The sequence below is a fragment of the Nothobranchius furzeri genome, chromosome 2 (genome assembly GCF_043380555.1).
Source record: "Nothobranchius furzeri strain GRZ-AD chromosome 2, NfurGRZ-RIMD1, whole genome shotgun sequence".
NCBI lineage: Eukaryota > Metazoa > Chordata > Actinopteri > Cyprinodontiformes > Nothobranchiidae > Nothobranchius > Nothobranchius furzeri.
The window spans coordinates 9,126,701-9,139,048 of NC_091742.1; the positions used below are offsets into that span (position 1 = coordinate 9,126,701).

At 41.5% G+C, this 12,348-nt stretch overlaps 1 protein-coding gene across 5 annotated transcripts in view; it reads left to right on the forward strand.

Moving 5' to 3' along the window:
* tmem121ab (transmembrane protein 121Ab) overlaps positions 1 to 12,348 on the forward strand; it is an 86,541-nt gene that overhangs the window by 13,616 nt on the left and 60,577 nt on the right. For 2 of the 5 annotated variants that reach the window (XM_054748058.2, XM_054748059.2), the window contains exon 2: positions 11,311 to 11,381. The exons of the other annotated variants lie outside the window; for them this stretch is intronic. The gene's annotated coding sequence lies outside the window, so the exon portion shown is untranslated. The remainder of the gene's footprint in view (positions 1 to 11,310; positions 11,382 to 12,348) is intronic. 5 annotated transcript variants of the gene reach the window in all.

Here is a 12,348-nt window from a genome sequence, read left to right on the forward strand (position 1 = left end):
CTGCAAGGAGCAGTAATTCCGCTTGCAAAAACAAACAAGCAAAAAGCGCTTGGACAATTGATAAAGCGAGCGCAGCTCTGAGGGCATCCATGCTGTCGGCTAGTGTAAACACAGGTCGCACACGTGATGTCAGCATTTTTTTGTCGTGGAAAGTGACGTTGCGGACCTTAAAACTCCGGTTTTGTCTGTCCACACGCAGACACCCAAAACGGAGAAAACGCAGATCTTCACTTTGGCCGGAGTTTTTAAAAAGATCCGTTTTCGTGTGAAAAAACTCCGTTTTCGTGTAGATGACAGGCCAAAACAGAAAAATATCTACGTTTTGGCAGATCCCCGGCTACGTGTGGACAGGGCCTTAATCATTATTTTCATGATATTTGGACATCTCAGGATGATTATCCCGGACGAGCCCTCAGTTGTGTTACATCCCAAGGTTGATTTGGGAGGTAAACATATATTTCTAGAAAGAGTATTAGGAGGCACATTGGCATTTACCTTCATTTCTGGTATCAATATGTTTAAACAGAACAGAATTTAAACATCGAGTTTTATTTAACCTAACAATCATGAAATAACGCAGACAGCCCTGCATCTGACTTCGCCCTAAAGCTGCTTTTACACTTTGGTCAGCTAGGACTGGGCCGGGTGGGGACAGCTTGCTGCCATGCAGATGTGTTAACGCAGGAAAACGATTGTGGGTGAGGACAGGGAGAGCTTCACTGAAGTGGCGTGGAGAAGCCTTTGGTGTTAGTCAAGTGCCCACCCTGTAACTCAAGGGTTGCAGGTTCGAGCTCCGCTCAGTCTGTCACAGTCGTGTCTTTGGGAAACACGCTTAACCTGCTAGTGGTAGTCGTAGGGACTGGTGGTCCCTGTGTGCGTTAGCATCACTTCTGTCAGTGCGTCCCGGGGCAGCTGTGGCTACGTTGTACCTCATTACCACCAGAGTGTGGATGTGTGTGTGTGCATGGGTGAATGACTGGTTGTGTTGTAAAGCACCTTTGGGGGGTCTAGAACCCTAGAAGGTCCTTTATAAATACAGACCACTTACCACTTTGTGGTTTTTCCTGTGGTTTAGGGGGTAGATCTTGTCAGGTCCTAGTCAAGTCACAGGTTTTTGTTTTTGCCACAAATGTCTCCAGTCCAGATGGTCTCTTTCTTGATCTGTATTAAATCCTCGTTTACAGAGATAACCATTCAGTCCTTTTTTCCACAGCTCACGTCCATGTTTCATAATTACCCCTTCCCCTTTCCTCACCCAGTGGACAGCTGAGGTTTGTGCCCGATCAATGTGTGTTTGCAGCCACTCTCAATCTCTCTCAAATTAGTATATTTTACTGTGTTCTCCTGCAGGAATTCACAGAAAGGTCAAGCTGACTCTTTTCCCATTTAGGTCCCAGAGCATTCATAAAGCCCTTGTTTACCATCATTACTAATCCAGACCCCGTGTTTGCAAGTGACAAAAAATGTCAGCGGCTGATGACATCAGGGGTTTTGGGAAGCGCTGGAAGTTGCCCTGCGCCTCGTTCCAGCTCCATCAGACTTCCTTACCAACATAACCACCTCATGTTTCATCAGAGCTTTCCGATGCGATAAATGATCTCAATAAAACACAAGGAAACAAATAAACCACCAGTGTCAAGATTTTAATAGTTCCAATTAGTCAAGACGACGGGGAACAAGAATTATTTAGAATGATTGCGTGCCACTTCTAATCAGCAAATTCGACTCAGCTTGAGCAAATGAAACGGATATTTACAAGTTTTAAGCTTGTCGTACAGGTCTAACATTCCTGTAACTTCTGTTAATGAAACAAAGTGAAAAAGTTGAACATTCAGTCTAATCTGCAACTTTTTTTTTTTTTTTTAATCTTTTATTTTCATTTATTGACATTAAAATAAAAATACAATCAGAACTAAATTGCTGCAAGCCAAAATGAAAAAGGGGACAGAAAGAAGAAAAACTTATGTTGTCTGCCCCTTTTAACTAAAATAGCATTAATACAAATGAAATAATAATATGAAATAGCAAATATAACCCATTTCTTCCTATATGTTCTCAAAGCAAAGAGGAAAACAAAACCTTCACTGAATGTTAGTTTTACAAAACGTCTGCTTTCTTGGAACTTGGTTAGAAATAAAGATGTGCCGTTTAAATGCAAATCTGCCTTTAGTTCCTGACTGATTGCACGCTCTGGAACATAATTCTTTCTGCAGCGATTTCTGCAAAAGCTCCGATTGCACTCAGAGATGTTTACCAATCTGTTATTTCGGTAGGATTTCAAGTGACTGAAGAAGCAGTCAGAACAGCAACAACCTCATTTTTCATTTAAAACATTAACTTGACAACACACCTGGAATATCAAGTCTGTGGCTACAGGCCAAGGGAGAAGGGTATTGCTGCAGACCCATAGACCGCAGATTCAGGCCAACGGCAGATTCGGGCTTCTAATGTTTTGGAGACAGCGCCGCTCTCTGGGTTCATAGCAATCCCAGATGGATCACAAGCAGAGAGTAAGTATTCAACGTGGCGCACAGTAGGGGTTGTATGAACTAGTCAACTAGTCGACTTCACTGCTCTGTAGTGACTTTTTATGCCTGTCATCGACTAGTCGCTGTCACGTGATAAGGATCGACAAGATGCAGTCCTCGGAAAAGACAGCAGGTGATGAGCCCCTGCGCGTCGGGAGGCGACGCACTGTGCCAGAGTGTCTGTATCTGACGCCCGCGGTAAAACGGACATTTGACCGAATTGTAACGTTTACCCTCTTGCAATTTAACATTCCCCTCACCCCCATTCTAACCTTAACCAGCTTGCGCAAGCAAAGCTCTGATCGTTGACGCGCTCCAGACGTCTGCATCCTGAGTATGGCCACAGTAACATTATCAAATTAGGTGTCACCACCTCAAAAACTAATTTAACACGCAATCGTTCCTTTTATGTTTTCTGTCTTTTATTTGTGCCTGGTGCGTTTCGCTGCTGTGGAGTGGGGCGCGTCACCTGTTTTGTCCTCCGGTGATGCACCTCACTGATGCGGCCGGCGAGCAGCGCGCACTCCGCTGTTTTTGCGGTCGGAAGATCTTTTAGAACTGCAGTTCAAAGGTAACTCATAAGGTGAATATATATGAACCCAGGTAGCAGTTTTTCTTTAGGATTGAGAGGAGATGCAGGAAGATAATAAACAGGCAGGACAGAAAAATAGTCAAATAAAAACAAGTTAGTTTTTGTACCTGGTGGTTGCAACAAACAGACACCATTGAAGGTAATCAGAAGTGAGGAACAGAAAATGAAATAATTATTTTAATGTTTAGAGCAGCAGGAACTCCGAGAGGCTGCAGGCGCATCAGTGAGTTTGTGGCCACTGCGCAGGGGGAGGGGGGAGAGGGCTGAAGCGGAGCAGTATAGATGCAGAAACGACCGTTGTTAAAAGAGATGTGTTTCACTTTGAAAATGTGGGCGCGACTAGTCAAAGTCGACTCGATTTTCATAACTTGACAGTCGACTTTAAAAAAATTAAGTCATGCAGCCCCTGACGCACAGTACTTTTTTAAATCTTTGTTTACTTAGAGGTTACTTAGAGATCACTGTCTTGAATAGGGTAGAAGCCAGGATCTGCAGTCTCTGGGTCTGCAGCCATATGCTATTGGGCCTAAGAACTGCAGCATCCTTAGGATGATTCATCTAAGTTAGAGTTCCTCAACCCTGGTCCTCAGTCCTGCAAGTCTTCCGTGTCTCTGCTACAGCACACCTGGTTCACATATTTGCATTGCCTCCTTAGGATGACATCAAGTGCTGCAGAAGCCTGTTAATCACTCATTCATTTAAGTCAGGTGTGTGGTGGCAGAGAAACAATGCTGTTCAAAACGGTAACATAGAAATCATGCAGGGGGGGTCGCTGAGGACTAGGGTTGAGAAACACCGATCTAAACAGTAAATTAGGATTTTAATCCTAATGAAAACCCAATCTAAAATGATGTTTTAAGCAGGCGTTTGTTTGATATCTGTTTAAATTTGTAAAATGATATTTTAACCACCTAAAATATTTGAGCCAAAAGAAAAGAATAGAAAAGCTTTTCTCTTATGTGCAATTAGGAAAAGGGAAAAAGCTTTTACATATATTTGATCTAATTTGTGCCTTTATGAATAATAAATGAAAAGCCAGTGGCTTTTAGTGACTGTTAAAATCGTGCAGAAACAAGGAGCACAAACAAGCAGAATACCTTCTCCCCCCTTCCTTTGCAATAATATATTTGGCTCAATTCAATAAACAGCAGTGAACAAAAAGTTTTAAACAGGTTTGGCATTACTTTTAAATCTCACAAGTAGAGCTAAACTGATATGATGTCACCATGAAGAATGTTTTATGGTTCCAGTGGGACTCCGTGGAGCAGGGAGGTAGATTCGGGCAGGTCTTTAACTAAAAAGAACAAAACAAAACCAACAACACCCTTTGCATGTGACGTCAAGCCACTCATGTGACCGCCCCCCTTCACCATGATGGACGGCAAAAAGACCGTTTACACCCGTAGAAACTCCAGTGAAGCTAGTCAAAACAAGCCAGTTTGTAGCCTTGTATCACTTTTATTTAGTTGCTTTGGCAGTAAAATGGTTTTAGCTTGCTGCGTGGTTGGCTGCACTAACAGACAAGGACGTAAACTCAACTTGTTTTTTCTTTTTAATAACTTTGATGGAGACTGAGGACGGAGATGAACTGCAGCGATCAATCAATCAAGTGGACTAGCAGCCCTCAGATTTGCAGCAAACATGTTTTTACTGGTTAAGTTAATTTATTTCACAAGGAAGACAGGGACAGGGATAAATGTGATGTGTTTATACTAGTTATTGATAATCCTGATGGATGGTATTCCACCATGGAGGCTGCGCTCCGTCCACTGTAGTGTAAAGCGAGACAATTTTTAACAATATTAAAGTTCCGATGTATGATTACGTGTGTTAAAATTACGTTATTTATTTATATTAGCGTCGGCATTCCGAGATCTTCTCATTCCGGTGTGAGAGCAGCAGCTGAACCCGGTAACACCACCAGCAACAGAAGCTGGTAGGGATCCAGACTTTTTAAAAATCAGCTTTGGTGTAAAGTGAAACACTGTTTACAACATAAAGTTATAAATCCAGAGGGGTGAATTTAGGCAAAGTCAGCAACATGTTTACATTGGTGAACAGCTGCAGAGAGAACGTAAGCTAACGTTGGTAAGCTAGTTAACATACCGCTCTCTATGAGCCCCCGCTAGATGCGCTACTTATACTGATAACTGAACTGGGCAAGAACTAGTGGAAGGAATGCTGGAGGAGTTTTGTTTTTGTTTTGATCGCGAAAATATTTTCAGGCTCTACTTTTCCCTTTGTTTAGTACTCGTGTCGCTCACTGTTTACATGCTTTTGCTGTCCACCATGGTGGACCCACGTGATTAGGTGCCGTTGGTGGAAAGGGTCACTACACCCTTATTAACTTAGGCACAGATTAATCAAAACATTTCATTTAACCATATTGTTCATTTCATTATATGATTAATTAACTCATATGAGCTGAAAATGTTCACTTTTATTCAGAGGCAGGAGGAATCCTGTAGAAGCGATAAGAGGAAGCTTAAGGCCTTGAAACGGGAACAGTTTTGTTGACAGTATGTTATCCTGTGCAAAGCTGCAAAGGCCTGGACTACAGCTGATAGAATAGCAGAATCCAGCAGATTAAAGGCACTAGATGCAGACTCATGTCTCCATATGACCGGATACTGAAGAGGTCAAACTGTAGATGAAAAACAGACCATTTCTGGACACTACAGCCGCCAACATGTGATCACAAGTTCTATAAACCACAAAGTAAAAAGATCCACACTGTTGGAAAAACAAATATTATTACTGACAAGTCTAGGGATGGGTACCTTTGACATCTGATTCGATCCGGTACTAATTCCCGGTACCTATGAATCGATACCGGTACTTAACGGTACCAATTTTCGATAATTTGAGTGTTTATTATTTTAATTCTCTTTTATAATTAAATATATATTTTTCTCAATATATAACAATATTTGATATATATCACGATAAATAACATTCATTCCTTTTGCCGTCTTTTTTCATTTGATTTTTCCTACTGGGAAGTTAGAATTTTCGAGGAGAAAGCGAACGCACCATTAGCTGATAACAATGGTAGCAATGGAAGCTAACATACCAAGCTAACTTTATCTTAAACAGTTTATTTAGCTGCTGGAGCAGATTAAAACGATGATGCCTCACACTTAGATCGTTGTCGCTGGTTTCGTCTTCACCCAATCACCCGTCGCCTTTAGTAAAGTGAAGCCAAACTTTAGAGCACGTTCATGTTCTTCCAGTGGGGAACTCGGAGTTCCGAGGAGAAAGCGAACACACCATTAGCGAAACGTAAGCTAACATATCAAGCTAATTTTATTTACCTACCAGAGCAGATTAAGACAAGGGTGTCTCACTTAGATTGTTGTCGCTGGTTTCATCATCACCCAGTTACCCATCACATTTAGTGAAGTGGACCCAAGCTTTAGCGTGCATTCTTTCTACCATGCTGCTCTGTTTACAACTGGCTCGCAGCGAGCGACGACAAAATGCTCTTGCGCATGCCCAGCTGTCTTGGCAAGTTCTCGTTATGATGGACGGGTACCGAAACGAGGCACCGTTTGAAATGATGTGAATCGGTGCTCGGTCGGTACCCATCCCTAGACAAGTCCAGTAGCAACAAAGCCAGGTCACCATCAGTCCGTGATTTTGTAGCCTCCTTTAGCTCCCTCAAACTAGCATAGGCCGCACTGATGTTCAGTTTACTTCGCCTCCAAAGACATTACTCTCTGGCCTTTACTTCCAGGCTCCGCCAAGACGCAGAGACAGAAAAAGCAAACCTTTTCTTCTTGTGCTTTTTATTGATCGATAAACTGAAAATGCTAACCACTCTAGCATCACAGCAAAAAGCCGTAAAGCAAGTAAAGAGCTCCCCCTATGGGACACCTACCCGCTTCACAAAACTATCAATTGCAGTCTTTGGTCAGCAGAGTGCTGCAGGGTGGTCTCAGAAATTAAACTGGTCAAATTTCTAACCCAACAATCACTGAAATCAATATTAAAGCTCTAGCTTAAAGTTTAAAAAAACATCTGTTGTTACTTTAAGTTAGAAAATATGTGAAAATGGCTACAAGAATGATAAAAACTAATTAAGATCCAACCTAGAGAAATTCACAAAAAAGTAACAATTCTAATAAAAACACAGAAAAAATTGAGTAAATGAGTCAAAGAGGAAGACTAATACAATATTCCCTTTCAAACCTACATCTATGACTCACGCCGATCTCTCTGATCCTGACAGCATGCCTTTGTTGAAATCTGTCAATTTAGACATGCTGCGTTATTTGGTGAATCACAGACACACGTTCTTAAGACATGCTGAACTCGTGTAAGCAGATTATGTGGAATATTATATTTTGGTTCATGTGGATTTTGCCCATAAAACCTGTTAACCAAAGAGGAAACAAGCATCTGTCTGTGTTCCCCTTGGGAAAACTGAAGGTATGGACAGCAGAGAACATAGTTGAGCTTTCCTCTTACATGTCTGGCTTCACAGAGTCCTAATGGGGCTTATTGGCCCTTTTTGAGTCTCCAAAATCAATGAAAATTTTACACAGCTTACTGAGCAGCCTCTGTTCAGAGAAATAGGGCTAAAGTTTCCCAGGACTGATGAGCTAATGCCTAATCCAAATCAAGTAAAGACAAAGTGGATTGCTGCCATCTTAAAACAGTTTAAATTTCCTAAATCTATATTTGAATAAAATGTATTAAACACTCGGGAATGTTCCTGTTGGAAATTCGGTTTCAAAAATTTCAGAAATAGGGAAAAAACGGTTCAAATACAAAAAAGAGGAAAGTAAAAAAAATAAAATAAAACTAAGCAAGAAAAAAGATGAAAGTCACCCCCAAATCAACTTTTCTTAGCTGGCAAACTGTATAAATGAGTATCTAATACTCATCTAATCTAATCTAATTTGGAATTTTTGTGCAGTTGGAATTTTGGGAATTTTTGTGCATTCAAGTATAAATATTCTGCCTAAAACCATCAGCATTGTGCTCTCTTTGGGTTAAATGTCTGCTGTACATATGAATTTAAGTCAGCCATTGCTATTGGCTAAGCTGTGGTTTGTGATATTTGTTGTTTTTCCTGACGTGTCGGCCATTCCTTCTGCTGGTTTGATATCGGTTGCCTCAGCAACTTATGAGCCGATATAAAAAGATACAGCTGCTTCCCCCTTTAACCCTCCCACTGTCCTAATGGGTGTGACCCAGGGAGGAAAGTTGACCATTGAGCAGGATTGATGGTTTATCCTTTGAGGTCCATGTGGCAGGGGTGAGGAGAGAGCACCACCTCACCCCTGCCACATGGACCTCAAGGGATAAACCATCAATCCTGCTCAATGGTCAACTTTCCACGCGGGGTCACCCATAAAGACAGTGGGAGGGTTAAAAAAACCTTCTTCTTTCCTCAGGTGAAAGAGGTGGAGAGAAATCCTCCAGATTAGGAAGCGTGCTGCTCTTTCTCCATCGGGGGGGTAATGCATATGTTTGTCAGCGGCTCATTTCTTGGACGAAGAACATTCAAGTGGTGACAGAAAGGTCTGGAGAGGTGGTGGTGCTGTCAGTCACTGCCGCAGCACCACCATCTCAATCCACCAATGCCTCCTTTTGGTGCATTTTTCAAACAGGAAGTGTGGATAGAGTGATAATATGGCAGTGGGGTAACTTGCTTTTTAAATCTTGGATGATCTCAGATGGAAATTTCTCAGGAATCTAACCGTACCAGGAATGATGGTACTTACTTTTAACTTTGACACACTTCAACACGTCCAAGAAACACCTTAAGGTCTAAATCTCGGTATAGACTCTCTCACCTTGTGGTTCCCCTACAAAAAGTAGCTCCTCTGTCCTTTTCACTTTGACTCCACCCCGATTTAAAAAGCTCAGCACTGCAGGTAACAGAGATTAGATGGTTTTCTCCATCTCTGCACGGCCTCCCCTTCTTATTCCAAAGTACAAAGAAAGAGGAAAGAGCTTCTCTTCGTCTTCATGTTGACAGACGGTAACCAAGTATGTGCTCGTGACAAGCTCAATATGGGTTCTGCGTGTGTTAAGTCTCAGTGCTGAAATGTTTACATGCTAGCAAAAAGACTTGTCAGATTCCAGCAGAACGGGATGGAGAGATAAAAGAGGAGGAAGAGACTTAAAAGAACGCCGCTGTTGAAGGTGGACGGCAGTGTGTGGGTGATAGAAGGCGTGTGTCATTCATCGTCTTTCAGCTCACGGCGGTGGTTAATTATTCACCCGGGTTGTGCTGCCGAGATGAACTGTGGGGCTCTGGGATGAAGGCACTGGAGGGGGGAGATGAAATTATAAAATCCTAATGACAGAACTCCGCTCGAATGGTAATTTCTTAAATTGATTTTGAAGAGGTACCCAAAAAGAGCCGGTGGGGTGAGACGCAGGGACGGGCAGAGGGGGAGGATTCCTTTTTAACTTTCTCTGTTTCATTGAGTCTCCGTCGCTGGATGTGTTCCAGCCCTCTTAACATCTGACTTTTTAACTCGTACTTAAGGTTTGCCACTACATCTCTGTTCTTTTGTTTCAGTCTCTCCTACCTCGCCCTACCACCTCTCTACACTCGTTTCATGTTCACATATTTCTAGAAAATCAATCTGGTTGTCTTTATGAATGATTTTACTTCCACATCACAAATGTAACCCATGTCAAACTAAAGGTGGTTCTTTACCCTCATCAATAAAATGGTTCTTAATGGATTAAAGGCATGAGTGATTAGCTTTATTCACTAAGGATGGAAGCAGAGAGGAATAATCATTTGATATTGTATTTTATTTTTTGTGTAATGATGACACAGAACATTTACAGATATGCATAAGATCAGTTTATACAACCGCTTAACTCAAATAATGTCATATCTATTTACAATAGCTTAGCCACAAACACGTGCAATAATCAAACAATCCTTGACAGTTTCTATCCAGCAGAGTTAACAAGAAAATAGTTTCAAATTATTAATTCTAAGAAAAATTATCCACCATACAAGTTTTCTTCTGAATCACAGCTTTTCCTGTTTGTTTACACTTTGAAAAGTCGAGTAAATAATCAAGCTTCAAGTTCATGTTTAGAATTGAAATAAAGCCAGAGTTTCATTTCCTTGAAGAGAAAAAGGAAATAACGTGCTACTGCAATGCTTTTAAGGGCCATCAGTTTGGAAGTTTATTATTATTTTACAAATAAAAATGTTCATTAATCACTTCCATATAAGCAGCAACTGCCATGGTGAAATTTTATAATTGAAATTTGCCTTTGTTCATGTTTCTAAACCAATTAGATGTGATGAAAACGTACCTCACTCCAACAGTTTGTCTAGTTCTGGCTAATGGAAAGATGCCCAAGTACCTGGAGAGGGGAAAAAAAGTTATTTTATTGCAAATTTTGTACTATACTGCTCTAGTAACTCACCAAAAGTTAGGTTCTGAAGCTAAGCAAGATGTTAGGTGGATTCGATATAAGTTGCTGCTTTTCTTTTAGAGTGACTGGGACAGGAAGCTGATTTTGGACCAAAAGAGTGGACTAGATCCTGTCCTTGTACAAAAAAAAGCCTTGGCTCTAAATCTTGACAAAAGTTCAAGAAGGTTACCACTGCTGGTTGGTTTTCACCAGTGCTGCCTCTCGTCTCCAATCCTATCTCGAGTTGTAGTCCTGGAGACAGTGGGGCTGGACAGGTTCTTATCTCCACTTTTCGAAGATGATGTGGTTCTGTTGGCATCCTAAAGCAATGGTCCTGACCCCTACTTTCCACCGGACGTGAAAGCATCAGAAAATGGCTGCAAAACGTACTATGCAGGAACTAGCCGCTGGTAGAGCGGAGGTGCTCCTTTCCATTGGCAGCAAAGTAAAAAATACATGTTGGATGCGTCTTACAAGCAAAGGGACGCTATCATTGCATTTTGTGTCCATTTTACTCGCTATGCTTCCTAACTACGTCATAATCCACAGTTTAGATTGGACCAGAACGGAAGTCAAACACAAAATCTGTGTAAAACATCAGGAAACTTTCTCAACAATAGTCACATGCAGTACGTCACTTCCTGTGAAACCCCCATAGCCGACGTAAACAGGACAGCAAATAACTACAGACCTTTTTGGATACATACAGCTGTCTTTCTTCTTACTTGTTATTTTGGGAACTTCTGAAATCACGCGCTGTGTTTCTCCCATGATTTTGTGACCTCGCAGGATCAGCTGTGTGGAACGCGTTGGGTCCAGCTTCACATCAAAATCACTCCCAGTTGGAAGGGATCTCACAGGTAAAACGTCTATTTCGTTACACACCGCTTTCGTGTACGGTAGAAAGAAGAGATAAGAATCCTATGGGGCAACATTACTGGAATAAGAGTCAACTACCCTTAGGTCAGTGGCGTCCAATCCTAGCCAGGGAACATCACACCTAATTTAATTGTCGAATTACATCTTAAGCAGGTCGTCAAGCTCTGCAGAAGGCTGTTAATCACTCGTTGATTGAAATCAGGTGTGTTGAAGCAGAAAAACCTCTCAAATATGCAGGATGGTGACCCACGAGGACCAGGATTAGACACGCCTATCTTAAGCAAAGGTCTGAGCAAAATATGGACTAACTGCAGTGATGATTGCATTGCTCCAATCACTTATGGTGAGCAATTACACACAGCTGAAACAAGCTTCTTCCATGAGGTTAGGTTTAGAGTAAGAGTTAGGGTTAGGGTACGCTTGTTCAAGTATGTAACTGGGATGCCTTTTGGTTTCGTCTGAGGTATTTTCCAGCACATCCCACTGAGAGTAGACCCTGTGGAAGATAGTATTGTAAATCCTCTTTGGCCTGGGATCCCCAGGAAGGAGAATTCTGCTGGGGAGAGACATCTGACCCTGTTACCTCCACAAGCTGACTATGGATGGGTGGATGTGAGAGTTTAATATCCCCTTAGTGCATTCAGATTCTTTGAGTAATTTAATCAATACCATTGTAAGTGTTTAACTATGTATGTGTAACTATGGACAAGAGTCAAAGAGAACATCAGAGCATTGCTACATGATGCTCTTGCTTTTACTAACTTACTTGAAATGTGACAAATGTGGCATTAACACACCTTTTCTAATAACTTGATATCCGAACGGCATTGACTAAACCAAAACAGACACTCTAATTGAAAGAAGGATCTCACTGCAGCAAACACTCATGCATAAAACTCTTTGCTGCAACCATTCCATTAACAATCAACGTGTGGATTATCTATTTAT